Here is a 25,248-nt window from a genome sequence, read left to right as displayed (position 1 = left end):
TAATGTATAATATAATTTTGTGTAAAGAACAAAGTTGGAGAATTTATGCTCTCTGATTTTATATTTACTAGAAAACGACACTAACCGGTGAGGATTGTGCTCACACATTGGTATGAGGTTGGGCATACAAATCAATGGAGAGTGCATAGGGTCCAGAAATAGACCCACACTCATATCTGGTCAGCTGATTTTTCAACCCTTTGGTCAGTTAATTCAAACAGTTGAACTGCCAAGGTAATTCAATGGGGGAAAACTCTTTTCAAAAAATTGTTAGAATAACTAGATGTTTGTGGAGAAAAACATAAATCTTGGCTTTTATTTCACCTCACAGACAAAAAAGTAGCTCAAAGTTCATCACTAAACTCAACTTACAAGTTACAACTACAAAACTTAAAGAAAGAAACAGTAGAAAATGTTATCAATCTCAGGGTAGGCAATGACTCCATAATAAGGGCAAGTAAAGCATTAATTATAAAAGAAAATAATAAATTAAGCTCCATCAAAATTAAAAATGGCTGTTCTGATCTTTGAAAAATATTGTTAAGAAAAAAAAGAAAAGCTACAAATCAGGTGGAAAGAAAAATAAACAACAATGACATTTTATATATATATGTATATATACACACACATACACACATAGAGAAGAGAGAGAAGCTCAACCTCATTAGTAATTATGGAAATAAAAATTAATTGCCCAATACATTATCACCACACATAATACCAAATGTTGGCAAGTGTGTAGAACAATTGGGACTCTCAGCCAAGGCATGACTGAGGTGAGCTGCAAACTCCAGGTCAGGGCTAGGCACCGAATAGATCTGTTTTCTGCCTCTCCAGCAAGGCATGGGAGAAGGCCTCAAGGGCCCTTTCCCAGCTCATGCCGCCAGCATTTTGCAACTGCTTACGAGGAAACCAGGAAGCCAGAGTGCATAGGTATTGGTGCCTAGGACTCAGGCTTCAGGGTGCTAGACAGGCAATGCAAGGTGCACTCTCATACACTGCTGACAGGAGGGTAAAAATCTGATGACTACTTTGGAAAACTGGCAGTTTCTTACACAGTTAAGCACACACTTACCTTATGACCTAACAATTCCTCGCTTAGGCATTTACTTAAGAGAAGTGAAATGTGTGGACTCATTCACATGGACACACAGACTCACAAGGACTCATACAGGAATGTTTGAGACTGAGTTAATCATGATAGCCAAAAACTGGATGTAACCCAAATGTCCATTGACAGGGGAATGCATAAACACATTGTGACAAATTTACACAGTGGAATATGCTTTAGCAATAAAAAGAACAAATTACTTATATATGCTACCTCATGAGCGAGTCTCACAAACATTATGCTGAGTAAAAATGGCTGGATACGAATAGTACATAATGTCTTATTCTACTTACATGAAATTCTAAAACAGGCAATACTGTACTAATCAATAGTAACAGAAGACAGAGCTGTGGTTGCCTGGATCCAGGAAGGGGTGAAAACTGCACACAAAGTGACATGGTAGGTGGTGGAAACGTTCTGTCTTGACTGTGGCGATGCTTGCAGGGGTGCATGTGTTGGTCAAAATTCATCAAAATGTGCACTTTCAATGGGTTCATTTTAATCTATGTGATTTATATGTAAATTATACCTCAATAATATTAATTTTAAATAATCAAAAAAGATTCTATAAAATGGATTAAAAGTACAAGGCTTTGTTCTTGACCTTGCCCTATTCCACATTTTCATATGGCAAGAAATCCTACTTATTAGATTTACTGGTGGCACTTAGTTGTGAGTTTCTTTTATTTGTTTATCCAACAAATGTTCTTTAAGCATCCATGTTGTGCTAGACACTTAAGACAATAATGATGAAGAAAAGAATGAGGTTTCTATTCTCATGGTATTACCTTCTTATAGGGGAAGCAGACATTAATTGAACAAGTAGAATGTATGATTTCAAGGTGAAAGAAGGTGAACAATTCTATGGGACCACATACAAAGGGACCTGGCCTAGCTCAGGAGAGCAGGGGAAGCCTCCTTGAGAAAATGACCATCCAGTTAGACGCTTAAGGATGAGTAGGTATGACTTTATCCAATTGGGGGAAGGGATTTTGCATTTGCAAAGTCCCTGTGTGGGAGAGGGAAGCATTCTGAAGGAAGTATAGGAAGATCAGTGTGGTTGGAACTCTAAGAACAACAAAGCAAGATGAAGTGCAAAAGACAGGAAGTCATGTCCAAGCCATGTCCTGAGAACCATGAAAAGCTAGCCAGGAGTCCTACGCAGGAGCAAGAGCATTAATGAAACAGTCTGGGTGAGAGAATTGGCAACTTCTACTAGCCCAATGGCAGTGGAGAGGGATGAAGTGGATGCATTTGAAAAACAGCTAGGAGATAAAAAAGGACAGTTAGTGAGGGATTAGATTTGGAGGATGAGAGACAAGGAGGCATCAAGGATGACCGCCAGCTCTCTTCCTTGGGCAACCCTGAATGGAAGCATCTCCATTCTATATGAAGGTAAAGAGGCACTCAGGGGATTTTGAGGCAAAGATGAGGAACATATTAAACCTCACGTACCTAGAGGATGCTGATAGGAAAAAGTCCAGATTACTCCACACAGGGTCCTGAAGTTTGGGACATCCGGGCTGGAGGTATGGAGATGGCACCCATCAGAATAGAGCAAAGCCTTTGGGAGGATGAGGCCACAGAAACAGAGATGTAAAGAGAGAAGAGTAGATCCTGTAGCAGAGCCCAGAGGATAACCAGTCCTTAAGGGCCAGGCCAGAAAGAGCAGGGCCCACAAAGAACAATGAGAAGGAGTGCCCAGGAAGTGGGAAGAAAAACAGAAAAATGTTATACTGCAAAATCTAAGAGGGTGCAGCTGGGGATGGTGTCCCTTCTAACTCAAGGTTCCAGAACCATGCAGAAGGCCAGTGGCAGGGTAGTGATGGCAATGGCTAAGATGACTGAGTGCTTACTGTATACCCTGGCACTACTCTAAGCGCTTTATGAGAATGATCTCATGTCATCACAACAGTAGCATTGCATAGGAAAAGGGATCACACTCCTCTACATCTCCCTGCCAGAGCCAGGATAAATATAAGACTCCTGACTTCTGAGCCAGTACTCCTTGCTCCTCTTGCCTTTTCATTAGCCTAGCCTACGCGGCCATCTCTTTCTCCAAAACTGCCCCTCAGGCTAGGTGACCTAAGTCTTCTGTACCATGGGATGTGATACTCATCAAAGAGATCTGAGACTTCGGACTTCAGGATCTTCCTGGCCCACCTTGAAGCCAACTGATTCTGACCAGAGGGGGGGGCCACTGTCAAGTAAGTCACTATAGAAAGAGCATCTACTCCTGCAGGAACCTGGTATGGCACGCCATCCACCTACCCACTTCGGGATTCCTCCTTTATGACGCAATTGATGGCAGACCTTCTGCAGGAGAAGTTACTGTCACTGCAACCTGCTGCGGGTGGATAAAGGGGAATATCTCTAGCTCCGTACCAAAAGTGGCCTCCCCTGCACTCTTCCCATTCTTTCACCATCCCATCCCTTAGGTTGGCATCATTCTCTTTCCTTCCCAGCCCTTATATAGTCACGAAGTTTCACAAGAACTCAGGCTGACTGTGACTGTCTGCCAGCACCTCTAACCACTCTATTGCCAAGGCATGGCTGAAGCGAGCTGCAAACTCTGGTCAGGGCCAGGCACTACATAGATCTATTTTCTGCATCTCCAGGCACCCGAGAAGGCCTCAGGGACCCTTTCCCAGCTCAAGCCACCAGCACTTCACACATGCTTACAAGGAAACCAAGAAGCCAGCATGCATAGGTGCTGGTGCCTAGCACTGAGGGGCCAGGGTGCTGGGCAGGCAATGCACAGTGCATGTGGATGCCTGGCAGGTGCTGAGCACCCGCCCTTCTCCCGCTTGCTGCCTGCACAGGCTGCAGTTCTTTGTGTCTGAGTTTCTGCTCCCTGTCTGCACTAGACTGGGTGGGGTGGGGAAGCCGGAAGTGTCAAATCAGCGTCTGGGTCTTGAGAAACGCCTAGAAGTGGACATTTGCATTAGAAACTCTTGCCCATTTGGACAGAACAAGTTTGCCTGTGCAGTTGCTTTCCTCTCCTGGCCTCCTTCCCTCCTCCACACCCACTCCTTATCACCTTAGCTCCCCTTTCTGATTTCTCTACCAACCCCCTCCTTCCCTGGTCATCTGGATCTCGTTGTTCTTGCATTTCCCCAGCTGCCTGTCTGCATTAGCAGCCCTGCACGTGCACAGACACACACGTGCTCCCGGCAACCCCACCCTGTGGCTCTTTACCTCAACAACTCCACACCTTTTGCAAATTCACAAGGCAATTCCTTCCCTGGCTCCAGGACCCCCTTAACAGAATGGATTCTTTATTCCAAAGTAGGAATAGAAAGGGCCTTGGGTATAGTTAACTTGAGTGAGAGAAGCCACCAGGAAGGGGTGCATTTTTGTATGGGAGAGTGGGTGGGCGGCTTGTGTGGTTTGCAATATTTTAGTCCTTTCTCAAAGACTGTACCATCTGAACAATCTACTTCTCCACTTCAGGGACTTCCCTAAATGAAGACTGTTGAAAGGAATATATAGAGAACACCCTTAACAAAATGTGTTTCCCTCACTTTACCTAAAGGCCTTTTGCTGCATTCAATCACTGTTCATTTTATATTGCTTATGTTAACCAATGTGTTGAAAAGATCAGCAAAATCTAGGACATTGTCACTTTAAGAATCTAGACTAAAACACCTTAAATGAACTCTGCAGCAGACAGATTGAAAAAAAAAAAAAAAAAAAAAAGCCCTTCTCTGGCCCTTGCTGCTTTTGCCATTATTCATGATGTAATTTTTCAGGTGTTAGTTTGGCAGAGAAAGATTGGAACAGAGCTTGTTGCTAGGACATGAATGAAGAAGAAGGATCCCATTGGTTCTTTGGGACTTGGCAGAAACCAATGGGAATGAAGGGGATGGAGGGGGGAAAAAAGCCACCAAAAGAAAAAAATTTAAAAAAAAAGACTCTCCCGGCTGGACTATTATTGCGTTTTCTATGTTAAAGTGGGTACTGTAAATTTATGGGAGGTTTCGTTGGTCTATTTTTTTAAGGTGTAGGTGGGTAGTGGTGCCCGATGGACCAAGGCTGAGAATGAGCAAGTAAGAGTCAGCTTTGTTCAGACTGTCCTGGGTTTCACTAATAGCTCACTGTTACTGGCAGTCTGGAGAGGTATGCAAACGAGGCTGGGTACATTTCACACCCTCGCCATGCTGCCACACACCGTTTGGGGAATACAAGTATGCTAGAGCTGGAGGCAGGGAAGCAGGGATGAGGGTGGAGGGGCACCAGGATGCTTCCTCCAGTCTCGAGATTAGGTGAACCCCAAACAACCTTTTACAATGTAAGTGAAACAGCTCTGTGTGCGGAAACAAGGGGCCCAGCGTGTTCCCTGCCCAAGGCTTCTGAGCCGCCGCCCAAAACGCTGCCCTAAGCATCTCACTGAGTCAGGGCAAGATGTGGCCCAGCAAAACCTCTAGTTCTGAAAACAAGCGTGTGGGCTCATGTGTTATCAGTGCAGCAGAGAATGTCACTGGGACTTCCAGACGGAGGCTATAAAACGTTCCCCCACTTAAGCCATTTGCGTCTCAGCCTCCCAGCTAGCAAAGTAAGCAGTTCCGTGTGCCAGTCATGCTTAGCTGCTTGATTCTAGGCAGAGCCTTGCAAATCTGGGCAGGAAGAGAAATATCGATCTCCACAGGTCCCCCTCATCTCCTCCATTGACTTACGTAGACTTGACAATCATTGCGGGGTCTCCGTTGCTATATTCCATTGTCTGGGCTCCGGCTATAACCCACACCCTTTCTTTAATACATGGGCAGGGTTTGGGCTGAGTGACTTGAAGTACACACACATCATAAATTGACTTCTATTGGGTTATAGACCTGGCCAGTTTATTTACACCCTGGAGGGGGCTCAACCTTTGCCAGATTCCTAACATCAGAGATTTTGTGGCTGGAGTCCAGCAACATAAAAGGATTTCTTTTTGTAATCGGAGCACTTCCTAAGACCACAGGCAGTTTCAACCAGTTAACATCTCTGATTGCAGTAGAAAAAGTTCAGGAGACCCACAAGGACTAGGAGGGTTTTCATGCACAAGCCTTTATTGAATCCATGGCATCCAGGAATTGATCTGATTATTGATTTGTGATGATCATCCAGGAATTGATCTGATTATTGATTTATGATGATCATCCAGGAATTGATCTGATTATTGGATTTATGATGATCATCCAGGAATTGATCTGATTATTGAATATATTTCTTACTGATTTCCTGTGACTTCAGGTGGTTGGCGATTTGGGAAAAGGAGGGTGGGGTGTGGGCAGAAAATGGGAAGAAATGAAACAAAAAGGGAATTGTTGTAATGGACGTTTCTTGTTCTTTCAGCCAAACAAATCCCACGCACTGTTCGCGTCCACCCCTCCGCATTGATAGAAAACATAGCTCCCAGTACAGAGCTTAATTGCACTCTTCAGGTGACAGGTAGCATGTGTGCCTCAGTTCAAAGCCAAAGTCCGGGTTGAATAAATCTGATTTCAGACAGTCAGCATTTTAACATAAAAGCATTCACCCTGAGCCCCAAATGGGAGGTCTCTCTGCAGCTTTTTTGTTTGTTTTTTAACCAGGAATTCTATGAGATGCACTGCCATCAAAGTCTCCACTCAGACCTCACTTTGTTCTCAGTTCTCATAAAACCTCAGACTGCTTACAAAGCTGCCTATCCAAACTAAGCAGAGGCTTCAGAGCCTGGTGCCAGGGAGTGTGAACTGCACAGGAATGAAGTTGCAGGCAGCCTCCACCGAGCAGCCACCGAGGGGGACAAACAGGTCCCCGGAAAGAAGAAGGAAGGTGGCAAGGCATCTGTTTCCCTGTATCTCAATGCATTAATGATTTATTTATTAATTAAGAACCTTTCTGTATTTACTGGGGGAAATGTGTGGAAATCATAAGATCTGAGCTCTCCCTTTCATGGGAAAAAAAAAAAAAGACAAAAAAGACTATCAGACCAGTTGAAGAATCAATACTAGAGCTCTGTCATTTAAGCAAAATGGATTGTATTCGAAGCCAGGCTCTAACTTGAAGCCTCCAAATATCCAACTTATGTATTATTAACTCTGTATAAAAGCGTTGTCATTCCTGGGTGCAAGAAATTAACAAGGGCCCCACAAGTTAAGAGAGCTGCTTAGTGACACCCGATCAACCTGGGTCAGGAACCAGAGAGGAACACCTCCCACTTGGATCAGAAAGGACCTCCAGCCACGAACAGACTTTAGAAATGGGCACATTCTCATTGCCTCTGCATGACCTATAAGCTAATTATGTTTTCCTGCAAGGGAAGCAAATTATATTGATTGTACAATAAAAGCTATTGTCATTCCCAGTATATTCATCATGACTCAGAAAGATGCAAAAATATTGACTTGCTCTAAATAGCATTTTACTTTTGTCTCCAGACACCAGTTTTTAAGGCGCAGGATGACTAGAGATGATTTTGTTAACCAGTCATAGGGAGGGAAAGGGACGGAAGAGAAAAGAGTTATGGGCATGACCTTGCCTACCATTTGTGAATGACAGAGAACTCTAAGGAAAAGAATACACATTTCTGAGTTCATGAAAGAGTTAACCTTGGTTATTACATATATATTTTTTAAATTCCTTAAAACTCCCAATAGTACCCACAGTAACAAGAAAATACGAAGCCCACTGACATCTTTGAAAAGAAGGTGATTAATTAAAGTAATTAGGCTGCACTGAATTATTAAAATATGAAGTCTTCTGTAGGGACGACCAAAAAAGGCAGAACATTTTTGCAGTTCAAAAATTAAAACCATATTCTGGTTCATTAGCTGAGACGGGAACTCACACATTTTAGCCTATAATCTTATTCACAGATGCGTAAGTGTCTAATATTTCACACCTTTGTAATGGCTCTCGTAAAAATTTAAAAAAAGAAAATACAACAACCTGACTTTAATGATTTTATTGCTTGTAGAGAAGAGGCAATCTTTTGAAAGAATGGCAACAAGCCTTTCGGGTTTGCTTTGAAAATGCCCCAGGCTTTGAAATGCCTGTTGGGGCATTTCAAATGTGTGTTGGGGCCTTGACTAGGCTCAGGCTGCGGACAGTGAAGGGCAAGGAGACACCTCTTAACACATTTCTTGGCTATGTCTTCAAAGCGGTCCATGTCTCTTTCCCTCTAACTCAATCAAACCGAACTCCTTCGTCTGACTTTAAAACCCCTCACCACGTTGCTTTGCCCTATCTGTCCCCACTCTATGAAACCTAGTCCCAACGCAGTCAAACAAATCTCACTCTCTTGCTCCAATCCACATGTATTCCTTCTACCTCCCCAGCGGGCTTGTCCCTTGCCTGGAAAGTCCTTTATTTCTCTCTGACATGGTCATAGCATCCCCATCACTCAGAATCCAGCCCAAGTCCTCTTCTCCTATTCTCCCATGTCTTCACACTTTAGGGACCTGGGCCATTTATGATTTAATTACAAATCTGATCATGTCACTCTCCTGCTTTGAAGCCTTCCATGGTGCCCTCTGCCTTCAGAGTAAATGTGCAGGTGCCTTAGCCTGGTGTTCATTGCCATCTGGAATCTGGACCTTACCTGTAACAGCACCCACTCTGGAGTCAGATGGCCTGGGGGACAAGCTTAGCTCTGCCATATAGTACTACTGCGGACTTGGGCAAATTAACTTAAACAATATTTAACATCTTTGGGCCCCAGTTTCGACAAAGGACTATTGAGATGATTAAATGAGTTACTATACGTGAAGCACTTAAAACCAGGCCTGGTATATACTTGGCACTCAGTTATCGCTGTCATTCATATCCTTCCTCCTCATCTCAGATCCTGCCCTCCAGCAAACTATCTGCTGTTCTATGTTGCTTTTCTACCAGCATGCCTTTGTTCAAAGAGTCTATCAAAACCTACCAATCCTTCAGGCTGTAATGCCATGTTCTCCAAAATCCTGTCCTGGATTCAGTCCCACCAATCTGTCCAGTCTCTCAACTAACTCAGCACTTTATCTGTATCTCTCTGATGGTGCTTAGCACCATCTGTTTTGTGTCATAGTTTTGAACAGGAATTGAGGGTAGGAACTATATCTATCTTTATATCTACTCCCACGTGTCGCAGAAACTGTTAGTGTTCATCAAATATTTCATGTATGCTACATTAAAGTTCAGCCACAAGATGGGGAGCTCCCATCTGTATGGGTCCCTGAGTGACTATGTGGAGCAGACAATTCCTTACACCCTTGTTGGATATATTATCTGAGCAAAATTAACCCTTTGTTGTGTTAAAGCTTTAAAATCTGGGGGCTGCTGTTATTTCAGCAGAGCTTAGCTTATCCTGCCTATTTTGTCACCCTACCTTTTCAACACCTGATATAGGACATTTAGCACATAGCGAGTATTTAATATTCAAATGCCAAATAAATCATACACTGAATTACTTTTTTTTTTGAGTTGAACTCTTGCTCTGTCACCCAGGCTGGAGTGCAGTGGCACGATCTCAGCTCACTGCAACCTCCACCTCCCTGGTTCAAACAATTCCCCTGCCTCAGCCTCCCAAGTAGCTGGGATTACAGGTGTACACCACCACACCTGGCTAAACTTTTTATATTTTTAGTAGAGACGGGGTTTCATCATGTTGGCCAGACTGGTCTCGAACTCCTGATCTCAGGCAATCTGCCCATCTCGGCCTATCAAAGTGATGGGATTACAGGCATGAGCCACCACGCCCGGCCCAGAATTACTCTTTTTTATGAACCTGTCTAATCATTTATGTGGTTCAGTCCAACTTCAAGCATTTTATTTTGACTCCTTACCTAGAATGCACACCCTTCATGGGTTTTCTCTGTTGTCCAAAGGACCTAGCATAAGAGCTCTCATCTGAGCACCTGATGAGAAAATGACACTCAGAAATCCAGGTATCATGTTCGCCTTCACTGTCAGGGTCATCAAAGTTGACACAGAGGGAAAGACTAAAATATCTATAGAATAAAAGCAACTCAATTCAGAAGAAGGGTAAATTTTGGAGTTTCTCTATTGACTGGAATTTAAGAAAAAAGCTAAGAGGGTTAAGAGGAGGCAAATTTCATCAGTTCAGCTGGAGAAAGCTCTCCATTCTGAGGTCATGCTCTAAACCAAGATGCCATCAATCCAAGGTCACTCACCCTCAAAAAGGAAAAACATTGAAATTCTTTTACAGCAGGGATAGTTCAAGAATAGGCACTATCTGGGCTGAGATGAACTGACTAAGGTAGGCTCTTTTCCAGGATGTCTAACAAAGAGAGCACCCAGGGATTCAGGTAATTACCATCACCCCGACTTGGAAAGTCCACCAATGGTAGACTATGCCACGGGTCCCAGCATCTCTGAACTGCCCTCTTAATTGGTTTTATCCTGTGCCAGTCACTCTCAAAGTCTCTAAATGCCAGTTTGCCCTGTGGGGCATTGCCCCTGAGTGGACAGAACTAGCTCAGAGCTGCCAGGGCCACCTGGATGTCAGGCTGCTCTAAACCACTACATGGGTAAGGCAGGATATCCCAAAGGGAAAGGGCTGGCTGAAAGCAACCAAAGGAAATCTCAGCCAGGAGAGATAGGCTTTGTCAGGTCACTGCTTAAAATGCAACAGGGAAGCAAAGCTGGTCTCTTGAGCCAGGTGGGAGCCAAGGCTGGTAATTAAGAGGTAAGAGACACTGGAGCCAGCGGGCTGGGAATTAACTAAGCAGATGGTGGAGGTGGAAGTGCAGTTGCTCCCCAGCCAAGTCCCCTTGTGCACAAATGACATTGTTGGGTACATGTCCTACCAAGGGCTCCAGCTCTTTGACACAGCAGTGCGACTGTCCTGCCTCCTGCTGCATGGAATCACATCATACCATACCAGCTCCGACACTGTTCCAAAAGCATGCTAAAACAATGCTGTCTCAGTCCCTGAAGCCTCAGCTTTAAGGGTATTTTTTTCTCCTGCTTGGCCTTTCAGATTCCTTCTTTCCTTCCTTCCTTCCTTCCTTCCTTCCTTCCTTCCTTCCTTCCTTCCTTCTCTTTCCTTCTCTTTCCTTCTCTTTCCTTCTTTCTATTCATTAGACAATCAGCAAGCACCAATTATGTGCCCAGCTTTGTGCTGTGACCTACCGATTCTAAGATAAATGTGATTCCTGTACAGTCTGAACTTCAGCTGGACTTGGAAAATGGGTCTAGTCAGTGAGACAGACAAGTAAATATGTACATGAAGGTGACTTTGTTTCTAGGAGTGAAACTTTACATGGCTGACCAGTGCTCCCTTCTTAACACTGGCTTCTCTGGGCTTCAAGGATAACACAGTCACCTGGTTTTCCTCCTAACTCAGTGACACCTCCGTCTCAGCCTGCTTTGCTGGATCTTGTTCCTTCATGTCTCAGAAAGTCCTGTGGCTTATTCCCTGGTCCTCTCTTCCCCTGAGTGACATCCAACACAGTGGCTTTAAGTACCATCTATGCACTGACAATTTTCAAATTTATAGTTCCAGCCCAGTTCTCTTCTGAGCTCAGTTCCCTACATCCATTCTCTCTGACATCTATGCTTGGATACCTAATAGACATCTCAAGCTTACTTACTGTTTACCTGTTGACTTTCCTCTTCTTCAGGCCTGCTCCCACCTCCACTAGCAAATCCTCACTCCCTCAGTACATGGCAGGACACCCATCCAATCACTCAAATAGAAAATCCAAGATAAAGAAAATCAATCAATCAATCAATAAATCCAAAATAAAATCCAGCATCTGCTACTTCTCACCATCTCTTATGCCCTAACTCTCACAGCGGTTGTGGATCTTATCCCCAAAATATGCATATATGCAACATTTTCCACATTATTTCAGAGGTTTCATAGACTCATTCACACACCATTGGGGGAGAGGCTTGTCAGTAGATTGCAGGTTAAGAACCCAGGTCACACTGGCTGCTACAGATGAGTGTTTATATCTGTTTAACAGTTTTAGATGTTAAGCTACTTAGGGACAGGGACCCTTGGTGTAATTATCTCAGTAGGGCACCCGGCACTGTGCCTCATACAGTTAATCCTTTAATTAAGTCTTTTTGAATATAATATGGAGAAGAAAATTAACCATTCGTCCAATAAACATTTATTGAACATATACCATGTGCAGTGACCTGTGCTGGTTGTCATGAAAAATACAAAGATTTACACAAAACGTAGAAGGAAAATCAGCCAACAACACAAGGAATGGCATGAACAGGAAGGGAGTACAGGGTAGAATGGGACAAGGTAGGCTTGTTAAAGAACAAGGCAACTCAGTCTGGCAAGAAGAGAGGGTGTGGAGAGGGCTTGTTGGAGCCAAGGTTAGGAGGTGATGGGCGGTGGAAGTAACTCTCCAGCAATACTTTCCTGTGGCTCAGTTGGCAGGAGGATCATTTGATAACATTCAAAATCCATGGACTCATTGAAATGTTGTGGGCAGCTTCCTTTATTTCCCTGTTTTCATACTGGAAGATGGAAAATGGGTTGGATCACACCCTTCAGAGGACAGTGGGGTATCTAGGTACATACAGAGGGCACTGGGGCAACAGGGTGTTTACAGAGGGCACAGGGGCATTGGGTGCTTAGTTGTACGATGTATTTTTAAGTGTTTTACAGGCACATGTAAATTAATTTCAAACTTTTCTGTTTCCCTGTTTTCATGGTAGAAGATGGAAAATGGGTTGGATCACACTCTTCAGAGGACACTGGGGTATCCAGGTACTTACAGAGGGCACTGGGGCATTAGAATGTTTACAGAGGGCATTGGAGCATTGGGTGCTTAATGGTATGATGTATTTTTGAGTGTTTTACAGGCCCATGTAAATTAATTTCAAACTTGTCACTCCCCTTTAAATAGGGGTGCCTGAACTCCACTAGATAAAGACTACTAACATTTTCTTTTAGCCTCTCTAAAAATCCTGATTGTCAACATCTGTCTCTCTATCAATGGGTCCTCATCCAGTACCCCCAGTTCCAATTCTCTGTTCTGTTGGCTGTGGATTCCCCAACAAAGTCAAGTGAAGAAGAATGTCCCAAAATAATGGAAGTACCATTTGTAGCACCCTTACCACCAGTCCTCTGAATGGCAGGCAGAGAGTGACTTTGTCTGAAGCCAGGGAATTTAGAAATGGTAATATTTAGAAATGATATTTCTAAGGGAATGAGCCTTGAAAAATTGAATTCAGAGCCAGACTATTCTTTTGCATACCAACTTTTATTTAAGATTCTCAACTGAATATAATCACCACTCATATTCCTATTTTCTGGGTGGGGTCTCCTTCTTCTAGACCCAATTTATCTAATAGAATCTGAAAGAGGAAATCAGTTCTGTGGTCCTACAAGAAGTTGGGGTAGAGATGGCAATAGACCTAGACAGCCTTGAGGAAAGGATCAATGTCTAGTTCATAATACCATGGCCCTACAGCACCTGGTGTGGCACCTTATTCCTGAGAGCACCTCAACAACAAATAATCACTGAATTTCATTGAGTCGAACTGAATCAAAATGGCTCTGTGAATACTGCTCAGCAGAGAGTGTGGTAGGTGATTCTTTGGTCACAGGTTTCATCATTAGTAGAGAGAGAATCCTGGTGCTCTGAGTTGGAGGAGGTGGAATCAAGAGATGACAAGACCTCTCTATCACAACGTCCAGTCCCTGAGCCCAGTTTGCCAGGTATCTGTTCTTGGGCAGTAGAATCAATCACCCAAGCCATTGTCAGTTATCCTGCATGGGATTTAAGCTATTGTTGGATCCAATATGAAACTTTTATTTTCTATATGAACCACATAAACATGGTCAGATTGGTTCTGAATTATGAAATCGACCAGAGACTTGTTTCTTATCCTTTAGAGATAGGGGCCTGGGGGTGAGGGGCAGGGACAGAGAAAATATTTTGAAAACAGTCATCAAGGAGACACTGCCAGGACGAATTACACAAGCCAACACAATTACCCACCATCTGTTACATGGACAAGGGATGGTTATTTAGTGATCAGAACAGATCCCTTGGTTCCTGGCCTGGGCTCTTCGTGGAAACTGCTTTGTGCTCTGAAGTTAGTGCCTTTGTCTCTCAGCACACAGTCTACTGGTGTGTCAAACAGAGGTGAAATGGCTATACCCTTGTGGATGTGATGACAAAGTTTTTTCCATACAGATTGTGCAGGAAAGTGACTCTAGCAGTCTTTAATTTAATTGGTCTTTGCTACATTTTGGGTGGAACTGCTAGTGAAAAGGGCCACACAGAAGAGCAAAGTCTTGTTACTACAGTTTATGACTCAACTCTTCTCCCAAGCTCTGTGTTGATGCATTTTGCAATCCCATGTGATTTCCACAGCAGAGTTCATCTCTTCTATGTGCAATGGAAAAACAGCTTCCCAGAGGAACACCACTAGAGGCTCTCGCTGTCTTAGGGAGCCATACTTAATGCATTAATACAAGTGCATGCAGAAATGAAACTTCAGTAAGGGAGACTCTCCGTCACCTATTTATGGCTGTTGGTTTCTAAACACATAGTCAATTCTCAATTATGCATTCAGATAAAGGGCAAATGATGTAGGAATCTAAATGGATGTCAATGAAAAGATACTTCTCATTCCATCCATTCATTTATCCACTCTTTCTTGCAATAAGCATTTATTGGGCACCTGCTAAGTATCAGGAAGTTTGCTAAGTTCTGGTGATTCAAAGCTGACTAAGATATGAGACTGTCCTTTAGGGACTCATGGTATAGAAAGGAAAAGAGGCCAAAAAAAAAAAAAAAAATCACAGTACAAGATGATAGGGACTATAGCAATAAAGGTACACAAAATTTCTCTGGGAACATGGAGGAAGAAATGCTCTTATTTCCATGCTGGTGAAGTCCCACTGGCAACCCAGCTGATGTGGGGCCCTGGCATGAGCTGGGCAGCAGCCAGGCCTCTCTCCTGCGAGCCCTTGATCCATGGAGCTGGCAAACCAAGGTAACATGAAGATATCAAAAAACCATGTGACCACTGGCTGGTTATCCCAGCAAGCAGAGCCTGAGGCGAATAAGTGTGGGGAGCTGAGTTGTGGTGCCAAAGGACTGGTGATCCAAAAAGGATAAGAATAAAAAGCAGTGGGCCAGGAGCGGTGGCTCACGCCTGTAATCCCAGCACTTTGGGAGGCTGAAGTGGGCGGTTCACTTGAAGTCAGGAGTTCGAAACCAGCCTGGCCAACAAGGTGAAACCCCGTCTCTACTACAAAAAAAAAAAAAAAAAAAAAAAAAAAAAAAAAAAATAGGCATGGTGATGGGTGTCTATCATGCCAGCTACTTGGGAGGCTAAGACAGGAGAATCCAGGAAGCGGAGGTTGCAGTGAAGCTGAGATCACGCCACTGCACTCTGGCCTGGGTGACAGAGCAAGACTCCATCTCAAAAAAAAAAAAAAAAGAATAAGAACCAGTGAGTGTATTCTAGAGAAAGTAGGCAGAACCAGCTCTTGTCAAGACTGGCCTGACCTGCTCCTCGTGACATCACGATGAGTGTGAATGGACTTCAGGAACAGAAACAGAAAAGGCCAGAGTGACTAGTTCTATCTGCAGAGGCTGGGTAAAACTATAGAGAGGAATCTTATGTGCTAGTTTTGAAGAATGGGCAGGACTTTGCCACAGAAAATTCATTAGACAACCAAATGGTGGTGGTTATATAGCAGCTACTTGTGGGTGCAGCATGAAATACATGTTTGGTTTATCTCTTCTTGAGGTCAGAGTTTTAATTGCTTGTATGGCTTTTGAGGCACCCGTTGTCAGACACCAAGCAATATTTATACCCCGTTACATCCCTCCCCATGCCTACTACCTTACATAGAGTAATCTCTGTGCCCTAAACAACTTCAGGCTCCGTAACTTTGCTCCCATTGTCCCCTCAGCCTAAAATCCCCACCCCCCTTGCTCTTTTCCTATTGAAACTGTACACACCTTTCTATATCTGACTCAAATACTGCCCCATTAAGAAGCCTTTCCTTACCCCCATCAAAGCCCTAGGAAAAATGAACAACTCTCCATTTTGGTCTTCCAAGACCTACCGCTTACACCTCCTCTGTCCATGTATTCTATTCTGCCTTGGATTAAATATAGTGATTCACATGTCTGTTTACCTTTGATAAGCAGTAAAGGGTAAATAAATGGGAAATGGAAGCCCCCTGTGGACAGGGACACTCCCTTTTGGTCCTGACTTTTATTTAGAAAACTCATCTCCAAAAAAGTTGAGTTAGTCAATGAACACTTGATACACCCCATCCTTGATTCATCAATCATTAGCATCTGGTACATTTGCTTTTTTTCCTGAATCATTTGAAGGAAAGTTGCAAACATCATGACACTGATCCTTAAGTACTTCAGCATGTAAAACTTCTCATGTAAAACCACAATGCTATTATCAAATCTAAAAAATGTGTCAATAATCCCATTACAAGATCTATATTCAGATTTCCACAGTTGTCTCAAAAATGTCTTTTCTAGCTTTTTTCTTCTTCTTGGATCCAGGATCCAATTAAGTTCATATACTGTATTTAGTTATAATGCCTCTGTAGCCTCTTAATCTAGAAGAGTCATTCCTAGAAATAAACATTCTTCCCCATCCTTTTTTTAAACAGAGTTAGTACTTAACAAATGTTTATAAGATGGAATAAATGGGTGGATGGACAAAGGAGCCCCAGTGATGCAAGATCCCTGGGCAGTTCCTCTAAGAAAAGAAAGAATTCTAGAGAAGGGACTTACAGCAAGTGTCCTTTGTGAAGTCACCAGGCACTGGGTAGGGAACCAAGTCATTGTTTTTGTGTGGCTGCTCATGTTCTGACCTCCATTTTTAAAAATCATGAGTTAGTCCTAAGGTCACTGGGGAAATGCCTCAAGAGTAACTGACTTAGAGAGAGAAGAGAATCTGGAGTTTCATATCTGACACATGAAAGGAAGGTCCCAGAGATGAGGAACTCATTGTCCCATGGAATGTCAGAGCTGGGAGAGACCTCAGAGATCATGTCCAACTTCCTGGCTTTTTTCCAGAGGAAAAAACCTGGGCCCATAGTGGTACAATGGCTTGTCCAAGGTCACACAGGACACCATTGCCTGACTCCCTGTCCAGCTTCCTTTCCACTTTACCTGGTGACCACAACAATGTCTGGGCTCTTTGTCTGTCTTTTTCCCGAAGAGTTATGGTAACTTCCTCAACCTTCAAGTATCAAAGATCTCAAAATATTCAAGTCAAACCAATTCTCAGAAACATCGCATTAAGTCGGTGACTGCTTCCTTGCCCACAGAGGACAGACTTATTTCTGGGGGTATTCGTTACCTCCAGCAGGTGACGACTAACAAGAAAACAGCACCTTGAGCAGCCCCAGGGGAAGAGAGGTGAGACTAAAGCAGTGATATCAGCAAGGGCTGGGAAGTGGGTGCCTCCATGCTCATTTTGCCTCTGCCATCTACTTTGGCCCAAACATGGCACTAAACTTTTCTAGGGCCCAGAAGCCTCATCTCTAAAAACAAATCATTGCAGAGCAGTTATCACCATGATGGCCATCTGCAGGTGGGAATCTCTTTTGGGAACATAAGTGATAAATGAGGGAAATCAGGGTCGGCAGGGGTTGGATTTTCATTTCTAAAGATCTCAGTATAAGCATTTATTTAAAGCTACAAAATTGAAAATTCCCTGGTAAGTACTGTCCTCCCTCAGTATCTGTCGGGAATTGGTTCCAGGACCCTCACAGATACCAAAATTCGTGAATGCTCAAGTCCCTTTAGATGAAATGGTGTAGGATTTGCATAAAACCTACATACATCCTTCTATATACTTTAAATCATCTCTAGATTACTTATAATACCTAATATAATGTAAATGCTATTTGAATAGTTGATATACTATATTGTTTAGAGAATAATGACAAGAAACGAAGTCTACATATTCACTACAGACACAGCTATCCATATATATATAATATATATTTAATATATATTATATATATATTTAACATTTTGTATCTGAGGCCCATTGAATCCATGGATGAAGACCCCATGGATCCAGAGAGCCGACTATAGAGGAATTTCTTATAGGCAACAGCAACACAGGTTGTGGCTGATGGAGGGTTTCATTGAACAGGGAAAAGAAGTGACTGGCTCAGTCATTAATGGGTTCAAAGATTGAAGAAAAGCCTCAATCATGGCTGAGGAGGAAGGAGGTCTTATACAGAAATTCCAGACTTGGACTTGAATTTGTGTGACCTTGGCTAAGCCACTTAACTCTTAGGAATCTCATCTGTTAAAGCAAGGGAATTTGGGTTGTAAATGCAGTGATTTTTAAATGTTGTTTTTTAGCTTCTAGCTGTACATTACAACCACCTGGGCAGGGAGTAAAATTGTGACCCCTATCTCCGATCCCTTTTCATTGTGATTTCAGCAGCTCTGGGGGTAGGGTCCAGGCAATTCTTAAGTAGGCAGGACCGAGAAGCTCTGGATTATAGCAGGTCCCAAGGCTGATTCTCAGAAGGGAATAAAGTAAATGAAGCAATGGAAAGGAATACTGGAATTCCTCAGCCATTCTAGGCACGCAGGCCTCGAACCATGGTACTCACTTGAATGCCCCACTTGCCTGTTTCCCCCCAAGGCCAAGCCCCCTCTAGGATCAGGGTGAGGCTCCCAGCAAGACAGTCAGCACGTTCCCAGCAATCTGCAGGAACACATGTAGTTTTCAGACTGAAAGGGGGATAGCAGGAAGTCTGGGTCCCTAAACACTCTGGAGGTATTGGACCAGATGTGTGGAGGTCCCACCTCCTCCTCCACACAGTGGGGTGGCCCCTGCAGCAGGTAAGAGACCAGCGAGGCCCCAACCACATCTAACAAGATGGCCGCTCTGTCTGCCTGGCTGGCTGATGCCAGCGCCAGCCGCTAGCTCCCGACATGCAGGACTTAAAGCATCTGCCAGACTGGTGCCGGCTTTTGATCAGTACCATGTTGAGCCAGAGACCTGCAGGGAAACGGCCAGGCTCCCTGGAGTCGACTAGCAGGAATCTTTCTTGCAACCTTGGGAGAGGTGCTTGAAGAATTTGAGCACAGATTTACAAGTGAGGGGCCGGCAGGGGAAAGGGGCGTGGGGGACTGCTTGACAGACGCTGTCTTTTCAAGGCCAGGTTATTCCATCTCTGCTAAGGGAAGAGACACCCTTTCCTGGCTGGTGGTTGGAGCAAGATTTCAGGGCTCCCTTTGCACATTTTGCTCTGCCCTGGGGGTCAGAGGGAGTCTTTTAGCCTCAGCTCATGCATCTGTAATACCCTGAGACCACCAGGATGGGTCCCTAGTCTCCCCTGCGTCCAGCTCCACGATGTGGCAGTAAAACCACAGCAGGGCCGTTTACAAGACACTTGACGACTCCAGCCAGTCCACTCGCCAGAGGGCCTGCAGGAGGGCTCCTGTCTTCTTAATGAGTCCTCTGGGGCCTGGGCTGCTGTCCTTAGGAAACCCAGTTCACATCCTTGGCAGATATTCAGAGTCCCCCTAAAAGCTGTGTGCTAACATGGGGAGCCCCCTCCTCCTCTGCCCCCTTCCTGGGACACCAGGCCAAGTGTTAAGCAGAGTCCCAGCCCCAGAAACAACGCGTTTTGTGTCTGACAATAGCAGCCTACGTGACTTGAAGGACTCTGCTCTTAGTAAACCAAATGCACGCCAGTTTTGCTTATTTGCTCTAACCTTCAAAGAACCCAGAGGTCCCTTCCTAGTTCAACAAATAAATCCAGTTCCACTCTAGCGGGCCTCCTGGACAAAGTTCCATTGTTACGCCTTCCCTGAATGTCCACTGCTCGCTCCCTCTCGGGCACCCTAGCCCCATGGCTGTTCACCCTTCTTTCGTTTGGGGATAAATCAGCCTCCTTTTTTTGTTTTGTTTTGTTTTGCTCTAATTCTTTCAAAGGGTAAGGAATGTTGACACCCCCTGAAACATGCCTCTGATGTCTGGTTAGACTTCAGACGGCTGTATTTGAACGTGCGCTGACGCAGTCGGGCAGATTGGGTTAAACCAAATATTACAATTGCAAGAACTCATCTGGAACTAATAATTTTGAGGCCACCGAAAGTAAAAGGGCCCTGCTTTGGGGCTGGCCAGCGGCAGAGGCCAGCTCGGGCCAATGCTGCCACCTGCCGAGGGCGCCGGGAACAGGGCGCGCCGCCGCGGTCTTCCTGTTTTGTTCTGGCCCCGCTCACCCGCTCCCACGCAGACAGGTTCGCCAGCCAGCCAGACCAGGGCTATTTTAAAAGGCTAGTGCCTCTTCCCAGCCCTTGGTGTAAAGATAGCTAGTCTGGCTGTCCCGTGTCTTCGCTGAAAAAAAGACAACTTCCCAATTATAGAGCCGAGGCTGGCTACAAAAGCAGTTGCAGTCGGAGTCCGATTAAACATGTGCCCCGTGGATTACACAGATCATGTGTCAGTGGCTCGCCGAGGAGGAAGGCTCGTTTAAGTTCAGGATTTTTATTTTGCGGGGGATGAAGGGGACGTACAACTCTGGGTTATGTCGGCGCATTGCTGAACTGCGAGTCACATGCCAGATCCAGAAATGATGAAAACATCTGTTTTTGCTTTAGACCAGCGAGGCTCTGGCGGTGGGGAGGGGCGCGGGAGGGACGGGAATGGCTTTGCTCACCAGCACCATCTGCTGAGCCTGCTGTGGAAACGCGTGCGTCCCCAGCACAATGCAGGTTGCCGCTCCTCCCGGGAAGGGGGAGATCAACAGGTGGGGGTCTCTGCCCGGGCGATCACTCTCCATGGAGGACAGCCCCGATTGTGCCCTGGGGACTGTGCAATTCCGTATTGTCTCAGAGTGTTCACAACAAAGAGCTCTGTCCCTGGGGACTGCCCGAGGGCAGAGGAGGAGGAGAGAGAAGCAGCAAATGAATTCCCAGGTTGGGAAGGAAGGAGGTAAAGGGGGAGGGGAGTAGCTCCTAGGTGGTTTGCAGACAGTAAAATTTTGCTGTTCTTTCTGGCTGAAATCTACCAGAACAAAGGAACCACGTCTCTAGGAAAACTCCCAACTGCACTTCCCCCCACCGTCCCTCTTGCCTGCGATGGTAGCTTTTCCTCAGCATGTCTGAGAATGTTCCAGTATTCACAGAGACCTTTCTGGTCAGGCAGGGCTTGACCAGCCCTTCAACGTGCAATCCTCCCAGCCTCAAGAACCCAGCGCTGGGATGGTTCTGAATCGGAGCCATACTGACAGCCAAGCCAACGGCATTCTTTCGATGCACAGCAAATATTTACTGCCTGCCAGCTAGGTGCCTGGAACTCACTCAGCACAACTATTTGTCATACAGTTTAAAAAACAATACAAATATGTCAGAGGAAAATGTATGTTTAGTGTCAAGTGCGTGTTTGAGACAATGACAGCTCTGAGTTCAGAGGCAAGGAGAGGATTGCAGACCTCGAATCTACCTTTCCTCAGTATTTGGGGGCCAATTCTGAGAAGAAGCTGGATTCCTCCAATTACGGGTTGTGTAGTCAAATCCCCTGAGTAACTGATTTTAATCAACTTGCTTCAGCTACGACCTCCAGCCCTCTGGCGTTAAAGATAAATCCTCTACAGTTCCCATCCAAACGGTATCCATTACTCACAATCAGAATTGGGTGGGGACCTAGACTCCACTCCCAGGAATCTCCCGTGGGCCAGGTACAAAATTCTGAGCTACAACCAATGAACTCTGCTTCCCAGCAACACACAGAGGTTAATCCAAGGGAGAAAAACCTGGGTCAAATGAAAAGCTCCAGGCTTGCAGACCTCATTAAGCACAGTGCCTCCCTTTACTTGTAGCTACCGAGCACACCCTCAGCTCTCTGCTGCCCACATCTGAAGTTCCCGGAAGAGCAAATACTGCTAATGCGGACCAAAGTCAGTCTCTTCCGTAGGTTCATTTTTGTCCACTTACCTATAAACTCCCAAGTTCAAAAAGGGAACGGATCCTCCTCTCCATTCCATCCCTTCTTCCATTTCACCCCCAAATAAGTATAGAAAGAGCTGCCATTTGCGTGGGTCTGGAAACTTGACACTAAGGACTGAGTTGGAAAAAAGCCTCCTTCCCGTTTTATAGCTGGGCAAAAAATGTAAGAACCATCCTGATCCTCACAAATCTTGCCACCGGCTATATCCCCAGTGGCCACATCCATTCCCACAGGACTCACGTTCTTAAATTATTAGGGCACAAACGAATCCCCAAGGCCATCTGCAAGTCCCTTGGTCAGTCACCTGCTCCGCTCTGATGCTGAAAGATTACTAGTTCAGGGAAACCATGCAATTCAACACAATCAATTTCACTTTTTGTTTCAGGCCTCAGAGGATGAGAACATGAGACAGCACTTTAATCTGGTTTGGTACTGGACTGATGTGGAGAGTTCTGATGAATTTTCTTTGTTTTATAAACTGAGGAAACCTTGTCACTGACCCATATTTCTTTTCTGGACTCTTCTTGACAGTTTTCCTCATTTCTATCTGGTTTTGCAACAGATCTGTGTTTGAATCTATTGAGGGCTGAAATTTTTCATGCTGCATTGACAACTCTGAGCCCAGATTTTAGGGTGTTTTGTCAACATTCAGCAAAATAAAATCTCTGAACTAGGCTCCAGCAAGAGGGTAGAAAAACTGCAGATGAAAAAAATATGTGGCATGAAAATCAACTTTGGTGATTTTGTGCTTTACTAGGCCTAGGATGTCAACCTGCCAACTTATTTTTCCAGGCCTATGTAAGACTCTCTTTTTCCTCATTATAAAAAATAATTTCTGTTGCCCCACTTCACTCCATACATCTTGGTGTGATTCTCTTCACACAGAGAAATAACCTTTGTTCAAAGCTCTACTCTCCTAAGCTGTGCTGAATTCTGCAAGATCACTCTCCACATACAAGATTAGCACCTCCTTTCCAGCTCCAAATAGACTATAATCCAAAAGCTGCTCTTTTAAATAGAGGTTCCTTTTATGCTTAAATTCCTAAATAAAAGAAACATCAATGCTACTGCTAGTCTCCCCAGCTAAATCCGATTTGCAAGAAATGCTGCATGCTCAAAAATCTGGGTGTGAACTGAAGTCTGGGCTAAGGCAACGCATTTGGGATTCTCCAGTCATTCTCTATCTGGAGGGCCCTCCAGTGGCCAAAATAATACCTGATATAAACAAAGACCACCAAAGCAAGTGTTACAACAAAGGCAGAGGATGGACGCTAGCCTGCGTTTAAAATGCTGCATGTGAGCCCCACTTTTGCCCCTTAGAGGTGTGTCTCATTTAAAGAAAGCCAAGGCAGAATCTCAGCTCACAAAACGAAGGCATTATTTGCATTACAAAAGGAGCCTTCACTTGATTAAAAAGAGGCAGGTTTGCACTCCATTAAACGACAACTCCCCCTAATTTCTTTAAGATTCTATTGAATTTGCAGAAAAAAAAAAAAAAGACTGACATACAAATTTGCAGAATGCATGTGCGGTGTAAAACAAGGTACATTTGTACTCACTTTGCACTACCTGACCTACCCCACCCACATCTCCACCTCTGAAAGCCTAATAAGCACTCTGACCATGAGACATGGGGGAAAGTGCAGGTCAGAACCTGTGGAGGTAAGACCTGAAGGCTCAGGGCAAGTTCAAAGTGCTCAGAGCCCAGAGCTGCCCTTCTAGAGGACTGTGAGGGAAGCAACCATTTGTTCCAATACAATTTGCTCTGGACTTGAAGGATGCTGTTGGTTTTCCAGAAGGAAAGTTCTAGCTCTGCCGCGTATTGTCATCTCACGACACGCAGGTGTGCCTCACTTTCCACGGGTGTAAAACAAATGGGTGGACTACACAAGCCAGATACAAAATTCTGGAACCTTGGACTCTCAGATATCGTAATGATCTTTCTTCCCTTGGAAGCACTGGGGACAAAGTGAGGAGAAAGGGGGGAAGGAAACTTTCTGCCGTTAAGTCCTTTAGGTCCTTCTGACTCTTGTTCCTGCACCTCACCCTGACTCCAGTCCTCCAACCAACCTGTGACCTGCAGCAGCACCAAATTTCAGCACTCCACCACAGACCACAGTCTTCACAGAGCCACCGTCACCTCACTCCCCACTAGGCAGACTCCTCATTCCTCATGGCCCAAGTCAAATGCCAGTCCTACCCTTAAGCATTACCAACTTTCCCAAACACTGGGCTGATTTCTTCCCCGCTTCACGTCACCACAGCACTGTGCACCTGCCTTGGTCCCAGTGCTTGGCCATGCTGGTCCCCTCCAGCTCGAGGACTGCAGGGCAGCCCCTGCCTCCTTTCTAGCTGCATCCCCAGGGCTTAGCATGGTGCTGGGGACATGAGGTGAGTAAATGGGGAATGAAAGCAAGGGATTCCTGAGAGCAGAGCTCCTTCCATTCCCTTGGGAGATGACACAGTGGTTGGAGGCCAGCAATCCCTTCCCCAAGCCTGCTCTGACCCAGGGCCATAGGCTTCCACTGCCAGATGCTGGGAGAAACCGAACAATGGTCCCTCCCTTCTGCACAGTGTGGTGGTGGTGATGGAGGGATGTCTTGTCCTCCCCATTCCTCTCTTTCAATCAAGCACCTGCCATCAGTCAGATCCCCCTTTGTGTTTTAATGATCTGTGCTGGAGACTGAATGTTTGTATCCCCCCAAAATATATAAGTTGCAGCCTGATCCCCATTGTGATGGTATAAGGAGGTGAGGCCTTTGGGAGGTGATTTGGTCAGGAGGGCAGAGCACTTATGCATGAGATTCATGTCTTTATCAAAGGGACCCCAGAGAGCTCCCTTCCCGCTTTCTCCACGTGAGGATACAGCGAGAAGTCTATGAATCAGGAAGTGGGCCCTTATCAGTCATCAGATCTGCCGGTGCCTTGATCTCAGACTTCCCAGCCACCAGAGCCGTGAGAAATACATTCCCTCTGTGAATCAGCCACCCATTCTGTGCTATTCTGTGACAGCAGCCCAAACAGACTCAGATCACCTGGGTTCTTTTTGCACTTTCAGCAGAGGCAGCAAACATTCTGGAGCAGCAAGTATCTGTCTGGAAAGTGTGCTAGTGATGGGCCCAGCCACATCTAGTTCAGGAGAAAGCACACGTCTGAACAAGATGACAATGTTCTGAGGCACGTGGGGGTGCAGGTGGCAGAGCAGTGAGTTCTGAGGTGGC

This window comes from Rhinopithecus bieti, unplaced genomic scaffold, assembly GCF_001698545.2.
Source record: "Rhinopithecus bieti isolate Rb0 unplaced genomic scaffold, ASM169854v2 scaffold_70802, whole genome shotgun sequence".
Classification (NCBI taxonomy): Eukaryota; Metazoa; Chordata; class Mammalia; order Primates; family Cercopithecidae; genus Rhinopithecus; species Rhinopithecus bieti.
This window is presented reverse-complemented; position numbering follows the sequence as displayed.